The sequence below is a fragment of the Accipiter gentilis genome, chromosome 10, assembly GCF_929443795.1.
Source record: "Accipiter gentilis chromosome 10, bAccGen1.1, whole genome shotgun sequence".
In the NCBI taxonomy this organism is placed as follows: domain Eukaryota; kingdom Metazoa; phylum Chordata; class Aves; order Accipitriformes; family Accipitridae; genus Astur; species Astur gentilis.
Genome location: NC_064889.1, coordinates 7,770,445 through 7,786,847, shown reverse-complemented (window position 1 = coordinate 7,786,847; position 16,403 = coordinate 7,770,445). Strand labels below are relative to the sequence as shown.

The 16,403-nt window shown below is 38.4% G+C and overlaps 1 protein-coding gene across 5 annotated transcripts in view; it reads right to left on the bottom strand.

Annotated features, from left to right (window-relative positions):
- OTUD7A (OTU deubiquitinase 7A) overlaps positions 1–16,403 on the bottom strand; it is a 149,726-nt gene that overhangs the window by 72,663 nt on the left and 60,660 nt on the right. For 4 of the 5 annotated variants that reach the window (XM_049813321.1, XM_049813325.1, XM_049813323.1 and 1 more), the window contains one exon: positions 728–864. The gene's annotated coding sequence lies outside the window, so the exon portion shown is untranslated. The remainder of the gene's footprint in view (positions 1–727; positions 865–16,403) is intronic. The other variant, XM_049813322.1, reaches the window with a different exon arrangement.

Below are 16,403 nucleotides of genomic sequence, written 5' to 3'. Positions count from 1 at the left end.
AATATTGAACATATTCCACCAAATATCATCCTTTCAAACAAAGAGGGTATGCTGACCAAAACTCTAAGCTTAACACAACTTTCTCTCACAAAAACATGTATCATATACTCTGCATACATAAAATTTACTTCAGTACATGAAAAGCAAGCTGTCTGAATAACCATTATTGGATATATATAATGTGGAGTTTCATTATTTTTTCAAGGTTGCACTGCATTAAAAATGAAACACTTGGGGCTACAGGCATCACAAAATGCATGCAGCTCAACGACAAACACAAAGACCAGCTTAATCACTTGCTGTTTCTTGCATTTTGAGTTATTTAGCCCCCTATTTCTACATTGCGAATTCTAAAATTAATTGTCATAGCAACAGGGATCTAAGTCTTCATTTACAATGCAGATAATCTTTTCGATCATGTTATTAATGCATAAGCCCATAGCTGCTGATTTGCAATGTATCACAGTCAACTTTTAGTGGGGGATGTGGGGAGACAAACAGAACACACAGGTACGACACATTGGCATACAGTAGTCAGGAAGCAGCTCAACCTCAACCTCTGGTTTACAGCAAGTTAACTCCTCCTATACTTTCATTTAAGAACAGCTACTACTGAAAAGCCAGACTGCTAAGATTTGTTCTCCTGGTAAGGTTGCTTGTTCTTGAGCTGTAAATAGATACACAGCTGATTAAAGCTATCTTTAAGCAAATTTTTAGTTTGACTTACTTACAACAGACTTTAAATAAGAGTTCCTTGAGGCATGTGTCAGATGGGCGTTATGCTGCTGGTTTTTGGTGAGGAAAATAATCCATTTTTGCCACAGTAGAAGGTATGAATAAGCAAAATTTTGTCCCCTGAGAAATCTGGAAAAAAAAAAGTAATATATTAATTATTGTACTTATTCTATGCTATTTGAATAATAATAACTAGCAAAAATCAGCTTTACCTTTGACCCTGGGAGCTTAATGGATGCTACTCTCAATGCAGATGAACTACCATATACAACAATTTGCATTAAGATTACTTGGGCGCAACCCAGACAATTAAGAAGAAGAAGAAAAAAGAAAAGAATTATGAATGTACAAAAACATCCTTATAGCTGTCCTACATCCAAATGGTAATTCATGCTTAAAAATTCCCCTAACAGTTCTCTTAAGATTTATCAAATACACCTTTGGAAGTTTTTCTTCTCATAAGCTATCAAAAATCTAAGGCAATGAACTACTGAAGAGTTATCCAGGAGAAGACTCAATTAAGATAGCCATTTTCTTTCATGGAAAAAAAGGGAGAAAAACATGAAGAAAGAAGGAACAGTACTTTATTTCATAGGATTTATTTACTTTTAAAAGAAACTGCATTTCCCTTAGCATATAATCTATTCCTATCTCTTAACTGTAAGTCCTGCTGCTTGCAAATACATAATCCAATTACTAAAAGCTTCACCTTATTATTTTAAAAGGCACTCACAGTTTTCCCATTTCTGTTTTTCTAATCCATTCACAAAATTCATACGCTTGTAACTGAGCCCAGCCTTATCAAAATCATGATTTAACACATATCTGCCCAAACCCTTTCATCATGGAAAACATTCCTTCTGATAATGCTTTTAAAACAGGCAGAAACATAACAAGGTCCACAATTTTTATAAATTTGTAGGAATTATGATATGAAAACAGAACATTATATTATTACTCATTATTTCCTAGAATACCTACAGAAATAACCAAATCTCAGTAGATAATAGTCCTTATGCAAAAAAATCCCAGTTGTCTGTGTAACAAATCAACTGTAACATGAAGTGTTTGTGAGCTAATATATGGTACTTCATAAGATTCCTAGCTTTTTTTCCTCCTTCACTGTGATTTATTTTCATGCAAGAATCATATATCTGACCAAAAAATTATCTTCAATTCTTTGTTGGAAATTAGTTATGATTGTACCACGTCACAGATATCCTCATACAGTAGGTTATTTTAAAGTTCAGAATAACATAAAAAAATCATTTCATACATTGCAAAGGAAATACAAGCAGCAATCAAACTGCGTTTGCCTATGACCCTCATCTTTATCACCCTCACAGAACTTAAAAAAAACCACAACTGTAAAACCCTCATCAACTTACAATGGCTGTAACACTTTCAAAGATACTTCAACTGCAAGGGATAGAAATAACCATCAAGTGTGAATATGCCTCAACATTTCCATGTATACCATGTTAACAAACTGCAATATCTACACTATGAAACTTGTATTAGCTATGGGGAAATAACTAAAAACTCTGTTATGCAGCCTTCAAAAATCAAATGATGATGTTTCTGCTAAGGAGACAACGTAACTTTTATCACTGGCCTGGAAATAATTTAGCAGTCAAGGTATATTCCTTTTTTCAGCTATGTATTAACAAACAATTGAAACATTTTTATAGTTTTGTTCAACGCATCAGCTGCACAGAAAAATCAACGCTTTCCATCCAACACTTGACCTACTTCTTCAGCTGAAAGAGAACTTACACGTATGTACTGCAAGCATATACATGTTTTTAGCAAATCACAATGTATCATTTAAACTATGCTAAAAAGTATTCCATTTAGTTTGCTGTCATAAGCGATCTGAAAGATTACCATGGATACTATGATTGTTAGGGCATAAGGAAATGTCTTCTTGGCTTTTCACACACAGACACACACTGCAGCCTCAAGAATTTATTTAGTTTTCTGGGGTTTTTTTGGTTTTGGTTTGGTTTTTAGTTTTTCTCTGTTTCACTGAACACTATCTTTAACTTGATAGTACAGCATGCAAAACCTCAAGCTTATACATAACTTGCAGTGAGATTAATAGCAGTTATTGTTATCCTACCCCTGCAAATAATTTCTTCAGTCATTCTGTGAAAGGCAAGTTCTTCCTTACAAATGGCCTTTCACCTGACTAGCGAATGGGAGATTATAATCATAATCCATGTAGGAATCAAACATTAAGGCTAACTTCAGATCTTAAGAACTGAATTTTGTTATTACAAAATTATAATCCTTCTGAACGAGCCTTCTCCCTTCTCTTTACCCACTGACTACAGAGTAAGAATAGGCTAAGGTTAGCTGCTGTGAATACCCAGTTTAAGAGCAACCTTAAATACTGCTTACTCTGTCCATTGTATTCCCCTGTACAGTGGGACAATAAACTGAAGAATGCTCCCCGTATGACCACAGCTTTGTCTATAACAAATTACACAAAGATATAAATACACAGAATAAAATTACCATTATCTATCAAAAGCTTCAGGGTATAGATTAATCTCAGCTGCAATTCCTTTACAATTCTGGGGACAAATTTTGAGTTTACCTTTTTACGTTTGCATGGTCCCTGCAATAACTTCTGTGTGAAGTTGGCAAAGAAAAGGAGGAAATGCAGACTAAAGATTCTACATATCTATTTCAAAACAAAGAACTTGATCTCAAACAGGTCTTTTGAGGGTAAGAAGGAGTCTTAGCAAAATCAACTGAGGCCAGATGGCAGAGAAATTATTCATTAAGAATGAATATTCACAGTAACTTTCAATTTTTCCCTATTTTTGTCTCACATTTCAAAGTAATCGCTAACAAGGAGCTGAAGAAGCTTCCTCCACTTAGTTTTTAGAAGTACCTCAATTGTCTTCTGAGACTCTCATGCAATCCTTGTTCTAAAATTAAAAGGGATGCCATTTTCGACTTCTACTTCTTACAGGACTGAAATACATCCTACAATCTTCCCAGCAGCTTAGAACCAGCCACACAGTGCTGAAAACCTTCTCTGCTAATGCTCTGTTGAAGCTGGATCAGCATCTCCCCACAAAGTCTCAAGTGTGTGCTCATTTCCATTATTTTTATTTCATGCATGCCATCTGAAGTAGTTTTAGGACAAGACAAAAGCATTATCTTTTATAACATCAGCTTTGTGCTTAGTTTCTTTAAGACTAGGCTTCTTCGGTATAAATTCTACATTCAGAACAAGGCCTTACCTACAGTTACACTGCTCAGTGGTTCTTTGCAAAGATTTCATTTAGCTCAAGCAACGTATGAAAAAAAGATGTCTCTAATAATAAGAAAGCAGTAATATTTAAGAAGTATTAACAAGATCACCTGAAGAAAAAGTTTTTTATGTTAGATGGCAACTATCAGTACAAAGGTCCTCTTAAAGACAAGCAACAAGCATCAAAGAAATTATTATTCTACTTATGGAAAGTGGCTCTGTCATGTCCTGCAGATGTCTGTGTTGAAAACTGTGGGGGAAGAGTACAAAACTTGACACACAGCATTGGTGCATAGCTCATTGTGGTTTCAGCCCAGCCGGTAACAAAGCACCACGCAGCCGCTCGCTCACTCCCCCCAACCCTGACCACAGTGGGATGAAGAGAAAATATAAAGGCAGGCATGTGGGTCGAGATAAAGACTGGGAGGGATCGCTCCCCACTTATGGTCAGGGGCAAAAGACAAGGTCAACTTGGGGAAGAAACAAAATCAATTTAATTTACTACAAATCAAATAAAAACAAGGATATTGGGAAGTAAAACCAAACCTTAGAACACCTTCCCCCCATCCCTCCCTCCTTCCCAGCTCAACTCCACTCCCAGTTCTCTCTGCCTCCTCCCGCCAGCAGCGCAGGAGGACGGGGAATGGGGGTTGGGGTCAGCTCCTCACACGTTGTCTCTGCTGCTCCTTCCTCCTCAGGGGGAGGACTCCTTGCTCGTCCCCTGCTCCAGTCCCTCCCACAGGAGACAGTCCTTCATGAACTTCTCCAACGTGAGTCCTTTCTACGGGCTGCAGTTCCTCACAAACTTCCCTGGTGTGGGTCCTTTCCACGGGCTTCAGTTCTTCCCAAACTTCCCTGGTGTGGGTCCTTTCTGTGGGCTGATCTTCAGTGACAAACTGCTCCAGCACAGGCTTTCCCATGGAGTCAAGACCATCTTCGGGGGCATCTGCTCCCCCACTCCCCTCCATGGGCTGCAGGGGGACAGCCTGCCCTCTCGCCACAGGCTGCAGGGACATCAGCCTCCTCCAGCACCTCCTCCTCCACTGACCTCGGTATCTGCAGAGGGTTCCTCTCGCATCCCAATCCCCCTGCTCACTACCGTTCCCCTCCTGAAATCTGTTCTCCCAGGGGCGCTACCACCGTCGCTGATGGGCTCGGCCTGGGCCAGCGGCGGGTCCCACTCGGAGCTGGGGAAGCTTCTAGCAGCTTCTCACAGGAGCTGCCCCTGCGGCCTCTCCCCTGCTACCAAAAAAAACCAACCACACCACACAAAGCCATAACACTCATCTACAAAAGATCTATGACTTGCTAATGTTTCATGTTCTTGCAGACACCTTTGACAGTTACGTTATTCCCCAGTGCAAAGCAGCACTTTGATGATTTAACTTTTAATGACCAGTTCTTGAGCACAGTGTGAAGTGCTAGCACAAACAAATTTTCTTTTTGTACTGAGCCTTCATCACTTGAAATCTCTTTGTAACCACTGCATGAGAAACATCTATTGTTTTACCTATTTCCTGAGTCTCTATAGTGTGTCACTGATGAAGGAAAGGATTTCTCCTATAGCTAGAAAAATTCTTATTTACCCTGACTAGTGGTTCTTCCATGTGAGAAATGGAACCCATTTCTCCCCTCCTCAGCTTAAGCTAGTTTGACTTAGAAAATGTGTGCAGTGGACTGAGCTGACAAGGATATGAAGGCAGAAGCTTAAAGGACATCAGAAGTGTTAGTATTCTGAGCTTTGTATAAATAGTCTTATTGATATAATTCTCCAAGCATCCTTCATCTTCTTGGACAGAGATTAGAGAAGAGCACAAATGCTTAATTGTATGTCAAGTGCGCAGTCAACATATTAGGAGTTCAGTATAGTCTTTTAAAATGGAGTCTTCATCATATTCATGCCTTGAGGTAGACAATGCAGCTGCTATTTTAAACACAAGGCTTGACTGTCTGTTACTCTTCAGGTTGCATTGTTCCTCACATCAAGGCAAAACACAGAATGGAGATTTTCCCACATTCTCCTTAAAAATACTGATCCTAACAACTGGTTCATCCCACAGCTTCAGTGACAGACTGATGGGAAAGTTCCCTCTCTTATAAGTACCCCAAAAATAACAGTAGAATTGAACTTCTGAGATTCAGATCATGTACAAAAAGCAAGTGCTGGTAAGTCCTTGGACACATATAATGTAGAAAGAATAGCAAGAAATGTAGACGCGTATGTACTTAGATGCATATAATGTATAAAGAATGCCTAGCTTGCCAGGCATTCATACAATGTGCTGGAATTCAACAGTAAGCATATCAGCTGAGTGTATACAGCAGCTAAATAAGCTACAGCAATAAAGAGCTCACACAGACACATTACACAGCAAAACAGAACTAGTAATTTCCCCCAACCCTGTGACTCCCATCCTCATTTCTGTGAAACATGAAGTTCCTCAGTTATTGCATTTAGTTTGGAAAATTAAACTAAGAATAGAAGGCTTAATTCTTTTTCCTACTAAAAACTATAGTTTAATGTAATATTCAAGATTTTCAGAACAACTAGAGATAAAAAGGAGAAAATAAAGATATGAAACATGGAATCTGGAATGATTCATTTCACAACGTTTTGAAGATGCATAATTTAATATAGCAACTGTGCATTTCACTTAAACTATGTAAGTAATTGACAATCTGTGACGAACCCATTAGGAAAACTGAAAACCATGCATCAGAAAAATCTAAAGAGAAAGCACTCCTCCTCCTATTTGAATAGTACAGAACAATATATCACAGATGCCGTATTAAAGGCCATTAAACTCAATAACTATGCTGGTGACTGAGCAGTCATAGTTTGCCTTGTAGCTCATCAGAACCCAAATCTTGAACTCTCCCTCAGCTCAGGGTGTCAAGCTGTAGGAAAGTCATGCAGTGAAGGTCATACATTGCATTTTATACTGAGAAAGAACTGAAATATGACTATAATCAATTATAATGGATATTAACCTGCTTTAAGTACTCTGAAGGCACTCATTCCTACAGGATTAGCAGGATTAAAGCAGAATTCTTATAAATCATGTTCAATTGTTGGAATCTTTGCTTATATTAAAAATCTGCAAGTCAGTATCAGGGTTAGGGAAAAACACCACGTTTTTTTAAATTATGGGTTATTTCTAAAACTTTCTGCCAGGGTAGAGTAGGACAGGAAAGTGTAAGCGTGTTATTTTCAATGCCAACTCAACAGATCACTTTTCATGGTGGAAAGGGAAAAACGTGGTCAAGTTTTTTTCAACTATCTAAGCAGAAAAGTACCAACTGTGAATTAAGTCCATAAGAAATTGCTGAGAGACATCCTACTGCAGTTGAAAAGATCTCTCTTGAGTCCTAGGGAAAGAAATAATAGGGATCTGTACCAAGTGAAAAGCAATGTCAAAGGAACACCTTGCAATAGGCTGAATGCCTCAGGTTTGGCCTACATGAAAGACTTCTGTTGATATAAAAAAATGTTTCTTAGAAGGGAGAGGGGATTTCTCTGTAGCCAACAATCACATGCAGCTACAGTTGCGCTGGATAAAGTGTGCCTGATGGTATAAGTTAATCTGTTTGGGGGACTGCTGTAATTGACAAAATCAAACCAGGGTTGACTTACAAAACAGCAACTACAGAAAGTGGATTTGCAATGCTATCTCTGACAGCAAACTTTTAACAGAGGCAAAGCTTTAGATTGTCTGATTCTGGCCAGTTTTTTTCAGCTAAAAGTGCTGTTGAGGAACCAGTCTTGACAGGAGGAGGAAATGGAGTCCCCCAACGCCAGGCTATGTCACACAGTACATCTGGGTTTACTTCCACGTCACTGATTTGAATATGACCTGTTCTAAAACCAACTGAAACTTATCCAAGTAGTGTTTGGTAGCCTCTGAGAATGTTAGCAGTACTAGTCCAGTTCATATGAGAAGCATGTATCAATTTATATGCTGCTGTGAACTATTAGTATAGAAATGAGTAGAGAAGACAAGACATATGCTAAATATATTTTTCAAAACTTGTCAGAGACCTCTCACACTCCAATTAGAGATAATCCTGGAGGGACAATGGGAAGAGATGAAAACCATTTTCTTCAGTGAAATAAAAAAAACAGTGAGCTTAGTCATTTGTGCCTTTGTCCTGGCTTACTAAAGGTTTGGGGTTTTTTTGGTCAAATGACGACAAAAACCATGCAGATCTTGTTTAAAAATAAAGGCAAAACTAGTACTGTACCTGTTACAATTCTCTGTGGTTTTCTTGGAATTTGTTTCTTTTTCTGTGTTGCAACTCCTTTTCAGACTTATGCTTATACATATTAGCAAACTAAATTTTGCTTCTTTTTCAAACAAAATGTCTAGTGTGAAACTATGTAGTATTAAGAATGGCTGTTCATCAAAACTCAAAGAAAATATAAGATGCCTTAAGCAGCAAGAAAATCCGTCTTTCATTTAGTCAAATCAATGTGGTAACATTCTGTAAGTTTTCTTTCACCACAAATAACCTATAGCTACGTCTACAGTTGTAAAAATTTATAGTATCTTTGCATTTATAATTTTTCCTGTAATTCAGGCAATATTAAAAAAATAATAATAATTAACAGGAAATACTCAGGCTTAATGAGGAGAACTGGAAACTGATCAATCAAGGAAAGTGTTATAAGGAAACATGCAGAAGAACTGTATGCAAAAAAAAGCATTAGCAACTAACAGATATTAAAAGTTTGATGTTCAAATAGCACAGCCTGATTTTTGAGAGCTTTTGAACAGTTCTGACCAACTGCAACAGGATTAATGGATATTCAACATCTCTAAGAAGCAGACCATCAGTTCTAATTGCCACTGTTGTCACTATCTATTATTACATTCTATGAAAAGCCGGACACAGTTGGAGTTAAATACCAGTGTGCAAACCAGGAAATTTAGAAAGCCAGAAAAAAAATGGAAATTGATACTGATTGCAAAATAAGCCTGGGGGTGGGGGAATAAAACCCTTCACCATTCTGAATATTAACATCTACAGGCAACAGCTAAAGAAAATAACAGTGCCTGGGGTTTTTAACTTACGTACCAAATTCATATATGAAAACAGCACCTGTAAACTACGTGAAGAACAATCTCTTCTGAAACAAACTGCTCATCATAGACTACTAGACAGAAAAAAAAGAGGGGAAAATACAAAAGAATTTGGCTTAGTCGACAAATGTGATGACAACATCACTCTAAGGAATTAGAACATGTTTTGTAGAGCTTACTGCAAGCTTCAGCACATAAATATCTTTCCGTTTAATCTACTGCAGAAGGAATTATTGATATATTTTTCTAAACATCTCAAACACATGGATTTCTGAAACACCTGTATTTTTCTCTGCTTTTTGTAACAAAAAAAGCCCTGGAAATTAGACAGATTCATAAAACAAAAATTACCTGAAGGTATCCAAAGTGACATTCTCTTTCACATATTTAATTTTTGTTTGGTTGGTTTTTAATTATTTTAGACACATTGATCAAACTCCTCTGCTTTGCTGCTGATCTGAAGCTAGATGCATAGCAAAGCTGATTGGGAGTTGTTGTTGATTATTTTTAGAAACAATGTATCATCACTTGGGACAATACAGACTGTCAATTTATTAGAATTTTTTCAAAGCATGGCAGAAAATTGCTCTGCCTGACTAGCAGGTCTGCTTATTAGCTAGAAAAGCAAGGAAGAAAGAAAGAATCCTGATACTGTCGATTCAAAATAAAAAGCTGTGGAGGTGGAACAGGAATGATTTCAGTGATGATCTATAATTTCAGTTAGGTGTTATATGAAGTACAAATGGCTGGGGGGAGGAGACGGAAAGAGAAAAATCTATTATTTGATGCAGGGAGTTGGTCACACAACAGATCAGTAGTGTTTGGTAAGACAGATGCTCAACAGACAGGCAAGACTATAGACCACATAAAAGGGAAAAAACAAAACAGAACAAAAAGATTTTGCTTGAAACCATGTTCTTCCGTCACCTGCAAAAAAGCAGCTAAATGAGCTGATCAAAATGGTGGCTTAAGGAGTGACCAACCACAGTGCAAGAAGCAGAGAAGCAGGGTTACTCTCATTTCCCTGTTTAGTTTTGCAGAAACCTATTTGAAAAATTATGTTTTTATTGTTTATGTCAGTCACTTTCCACTAAATCAGTCAGTTTGCCAGAGTGAATACATGCAATATTCACTCATCTGAGTCAGCTTTTCTCTTATTTACCAATGTTTTGGAAAAACCTCTTGCTTTTCAGTTTGCTGAAATTCAGTCAATTAACCAGCAGTATTCTCTATTTCATGACAGACAGAATGAGCCAATTTCTTGGAGCTGCAGTCAGTAGACATTGAAAAGCAAACCATCTATGGTGGAGTTCATAATACTTTGAAATGCAAAAAGGTACAAGCTGAATTTTATCTAGTTGATAACAACTTGTTTTTTCAAGCTCTAGCATCAAAGTAAAAGTGGTGGTATGTGGAAAAGAAGGTTACTACCATCAACTAGACAAATAGTTAAATTTGGATGTGAACTAAGCTCACACCACCAGTACCTGTGTTTTAATTAATATAGAAATGGATCTGGTTATGTGCAACATAACACATGCAACTCAGAAACTACACAGCAGCTACTATTTTCTTATGTATAAACCCATTGTTTTCTATGATGATGATCTCTAAAAACTAGAATCTTTAACTAAAAGGAAGAAAAAACACTACTTCCACAAAAAGATTTCATCCAAAAGGGGTTTAGTTGCAAAGAATGCAAAGAACTTCTCAGGCAACTACAAACAGTCCTGAATATGACCTGTGATTTTTTTATTTTTTTTTAACACAGCTTATGTGACTGAATATCTAGTCCACATATACAAATCCACATCTGCTTGATTAAATTAGGCTGTCAGTCTCCTAAAGTAAAGCCATAGCTGAAAAGCCCAAAATTATGTAAACAACCTCCAGCAGGAGGTTGAAAATCTGGCTCTGTATTTTCTCTATAATTCAAATGATAGAATTAAAACCTCTAAGCAGCATGCCCTCAAACAGACAGACATTCAGAGAATTTCTATTATAATTGTCATTGCTACTTACAGATAAGCAGTAAACTTTCCCATAATACTTTACCTCTTGGAAGTCAGACACTTTAGAGAATGTCACCCCAGCCAGTGTCACCACTGAAAGCTGACCTTGAAAGTCTTCCTGTCCTATCAGTCCTTCTTGAAGCCACTACAAGAATTTACTAAGCAACAGATTTCCTCGTATTGTTCTCTGTTCTTTCCATGACCTAATCTATCCATTAAACACTACCGAGACGAAGACACATGCACCTGTGGAAGCAAATACTTCAGCGAGGGCCTTTTTTTCCACATGGAGACAAAAAGTTAAGGACTAGCATAGCTGAAGTGTATTAAGTTTCTTACTGGAGAAACCTGGCTGAGGAAAAGACCTGAACTTGCTAGAATTACATCGCTTTGCCTTCCTAACATGGAAAAGAAGTAATAAAGTAATGTTTGTAATGAAAGGATTGCAGATAGGTCAATAGACTCACCCTGCCTTGGTTGCATGCAGGAAAAATGCAGAGTATGTATTGCTCTAAAGAGTGCTAACAGGGGGTAAGGAAGAGCAGGGAGGAACTGCAGTCATTTTTCTTCTCCTGCATCTATATTTTAAAGAGTCTGAAAAAATACTGAAATATTTTTCAGCTACGTTGCTCACTGTATGTGGAGGCGTACAGATGAAATTTGGGGTTTAGTTTTTAATAGCACTTTTGCTCTTACTTCTAGGCTTGGGAACTTTCTCGTGGACATGACTAAGCTTACTGTAAGATCAAACAGCACAACATATACTCTGTACTCTGAAGAGAAATAGCGAAGAGAAATACTTCAGTTTTATACATCATTTGCAATTTGCCGCACTGCTTCAGTGAAGAACTATCCAGTATTCTTGCACAAGAACCCTAGGCCTTAAAAAAAGAAAAACAGCATTTTGATTGTGAAAGCTAGGAATAAAGTGAATTATAAGAGCACACAGGAAGCTGCACTAACAAGCATAAGCAACATACAGCCCTGTGACCTTCTGGATTTACAAATAGCTCCAACATTTTTCAGAAACAGGAGACAGCTGTCTCAATGCTGCAGGTGCTGATCTCTTCAGTTTTGTCTGGACCCACCTATCTACCTTTAGTTAATAACAACACACAAATACCAGCATGCTTTGAGGCACAGTTAACATCTCTGAATTCACAGAATCTATAAATCAATTCCACATGTCAAAAACTTATTTGGAAAATCCTATCACGTCTAGAGGAAATTGTTCTGTGAGCAGCAGAAAGAAGGAAACCTTGTTTTCTTTAGAATTCTGACCTTTAATACCATAAACTTCTGCAGCCACCAGCACATCCCAGAGTTAGTCCAGAACCAGGTATGCACTAGACTGTGCCCCAACTGCTGTCAAACAGCGTAGAAAACAGTACAGTTCTAGTTTCAGTCTTTCTTCTCCACCAGCCACAGACTTTGACAAATTTTGTAAAAATTCTATTAACTTTGACAATTCTAACTATTTTTCAAATTGTACAATGGTTTCAGGGGAACTGGGAAGAATGATGCACGGATGGGAATAAGTCTCATTAGAGAGACTGTTAGAAAAGCAGGCTAAAAATGCATTCCCCTTTCCATGACACTTGACATCAGTTCAAGACTGCACGCCTACGAGTTTGCTAGCATGACATTATCCAGTGATGTCAGATTTTAAAACTTCATTTCCAGCTCAGGATAACCCTGATTTGTAGATCCTAATGGCAGAGTTAAAGGTTTACCTATTTAATCAGCCTTTCTTCTTACCAAGAGGTGGAAAAACCACAGCGCAAGAATTTCAGAACCCCTAGTCTGTAGCCAAACAAGTCAATCTGCACATGGAGATCTGAAATTCTCCCTGCACAGTTAACAGATGTAGACAGGCTCCACTATGGTACTCTAGTTGCACTTTGGAGTCTCCATTAACTATTTTGGGAGACTAGGTTCTTAATTCCAGGAAGCTGGTTGAAGTCACATCATATAAATACTCTGTTATATATATTGCTTAAAAATTGCAATAAATTTTTCAACATGTTGGATGAATTCAAACATTACAATAAGTGGTAGTGTAGTATTTAAATATTTGTACCAACAGTTAAATACTAAAGATATATATATATACATATACATATATATATATTAGTGTTTCCTTATACTGGCAGGACAGGGAAATACCTTTTTTTTTTTCCTGTGCAGCAGAAATAATTTTATCACTTTACTTTCTTTGAAGAAGCTGACTATTATACCTACATATTAGCAACTGCAAGAGAAATTGAATATTTTCTTTCACTGGTCCAGAAACATGGCCTGGAAATTAACAGGCACAGGGCATCTCAGTTTTCACTGTAACACTGTTTACCAAACCAATTTAATCAGTTATAATGCCTTTTTTTAATTGGTGGGCTTTTAGAAGCTGAACTTTCAGGAAGAAAGCTATTTTACATACAGCTCTGCTTAGCTCCAGCTTTCAAATAAAAGTCATCTGCATAAATACTAGAATGTGTTATGCCCTTTTCTTATTTCTTTCTAATGCCCAAGACACATTTTTCTATTATTTTTAGACACACACTGGGAATTCCCCCAGTGCTTATCCTTCCTATAGTGCAAAAGATCTGATAAAACAGATAAAGCAACTGGTCAGTCATCAGCTTTGCTATTTTTACTGCTCTCATGAGTGGTTCCAACCTCAGCAACTTACAGAGTATCCCTGTTTCACAAGTACTGTAGGTTAGTCAGAGAGCATTCAAGAACACACAAGCATCCCTTAGTACTTTTAGGGTCCTGTCATTTCCTACTACAAAAGCTGTTCTTGATAACCAGGGGGATGGCTTCACCAAGTAAGAGATACAGTGAAGAGACAACTGGCTTCTTCTTGGGTGACATCCCCCCTTGGTGATGCTTTAATCATCACAAGAATCAGAAGTGTGTTTAACAAATTGTCTTATTCCATCATAGCATTAAGCAAAATTCAGCATATGCTTTCAGAATCACTGAAAAAAAAAAATTATTGAAATGATTCCTTTGTATGTATTAAAATCTCTGTTAACAACAATCGCTGAAAAGAGTGCAAATTTTTCTTAATTTCTGCATAAAGGGAAAGATCACTCTCACAAAATAAAACACCTCACCATAAAAATTTATCCAATCACCTACACAACTTTTCAACCAAGATATTTTAATAAGATATCCTTTTCATCCTTGCCTGTTTAATAAGACATTTCTTAATTTATTACACCAGCAGTGCACAACTCATTTTTATGATACAGCAACAATAAATAACTTAAGAACACAAATGAAACAGCCAAATCCCATAGCCTCCAGTGAAACAATACATGGAATGTAAGTAACTACATGCAGTACACATTTTGCAAAAGATTTTGACTCAGTTCCAAATTTAGCAAAATGTGACCAGGAAATAAGCGTCTGGAACTTAACCACAGTTTGCATTTGACCCTCTTCAGTCTTTGTACCTACTATTTGCCAAATGTCATTTCAGCTCATAAGAGCGTTAAAGATCCTCTAGTCCTCTGTAAAGAATTAACTGATCCATGAGGAGATTTTTTAGAATCTTACAGATCTAATTTACACTGAAACTTACTTTAGTTACTCAAAAGGATTTTTTTCTCTCTAGATAAAGTTTCCAAAGACTTTTAACATCTGTGTGAAGGCAACAGCATCAGCCTTTCATGCTTGAAATATATGGAGGTAGTTCAAGAAGAAATGTGAAAGGAGATTATTTGCTTAGAAAGGAGTTATTCCCAGACTTCTCTATCAATCTATCAACCGGCTCCTCCTTCTTTTAGCTACACAAATAGTACCAACTTCTCCATCCATATGTTCTCTGCCCATATACACATTAATAAAACTGAGAGATCACATACGAATAGTTTTTGTCTAATTTTACTGAAATTCTTTTTGTCTTCACCAGAGGGTATTCAAGTAATTCAAAACTATGCTAATTTACTTATCAGTATGTGAATCTGAATGAACTTAGATTGGGCTACAGTTTGGTTCTGCAATCCTAAAAATTTATTACAGAGCCCATGCAGCATCTAGAACAAATGACATTTATTTTGAACTGTCCTGATTTTAAAGGTTTAATACATTAGAGACTGGGAGTTTCTAATCACTTTATCTAAAATAGTAATACTTCGAGAGAGACAAAGATCATATTTTCACCACATAGATACTGTCTGCTAGCTTAGTCCATAGGTGCTACATCAATATGCACATCTGTATTGGTTTTGTTTGGCAAGGTTTTGGTAGCGGGGGCGGTTTACAGGGGTGGCTTCTGTAAGAAACTGCTGGAAGCTTCCCCTGTGTTCGAGAGAGAGCGAGCCCATATTAGCCAGCTCTGAGACGGACCCGCCGCCGGCCAAGGCCGAGCCAATCAGTGATAGTGGTAACGCCTCTGTGATAACATTTTTAAGAAGGAAAAAAAGTTGGGACGGAGAGAAACTGCCGCCGGAGTGAGGAGTGAGAACATGTAAGAGAAACAAGCCTGCGGACACCAAGGTCAGTGAAGAAGGAGGGGGAGGAGATGCTCCAGGCGCCGGAGCGAAGATTCCCCTGCAGCCCGTGGTGAAGACCCTGGTGAGGCAGGCTGTCCCCCTGCAGTCCAGGGAGGTCCACGGTGGAGCAGATATCCACCTGTAGCCCGTGGAGGACCCCACGCCGGAGCAGGTGGGTTCCCGAAGGAGGCTGTGACCCCGTGGGAACCCCGCGCTGGAGCAGGCTCCTGGCAGGACCTGCGGATCTGTGGAGAGAGGAGCCCATGGAGCAGGCTTTCTGGCAGGACTTGTGACCCCGTGGGGGACCCGCGCTGGAGCAGTGTGCTCCTGAAGGACTGCACACCGTGGAATGGACCCATGCTGGAGCAGTTCGTGAAGAACTGCAGCCCGTGGGAATGGCCCACGTTGGAGGAGTTCGTGGAGGACTGTCTCCCGTGGGTGGGACCCCACGCTGGAGCAGGGGAAGAGTGTGATCAGCCCTCGTCCTGAGGAGGTGAAGCGGCAGAAAATAACGTGTAATGACCATAAACCCCATCCCTGTCCCCTTGTGCCACTGGGGGGGCTTGGTGGTGAAATCCGGGAGGGTAGTTGTGCCCGGGAAGAACTGAGGGGTGGTGGGAAGGTGTTCTGAGATTTCATTTTACTTCTCATTACCATGCTCTGGTTGATTTGTAATAAATTGAGTTAATTTTGCAAACTGAGTCTGTTTTGCCCGTGACGGTAATAGTGAATGATCTCTCCTGTCCTTATCTCGACCCGCGAGCCTTTTGTTATATTTTCTCTCCCCTATCCAGCTGAGGATGGG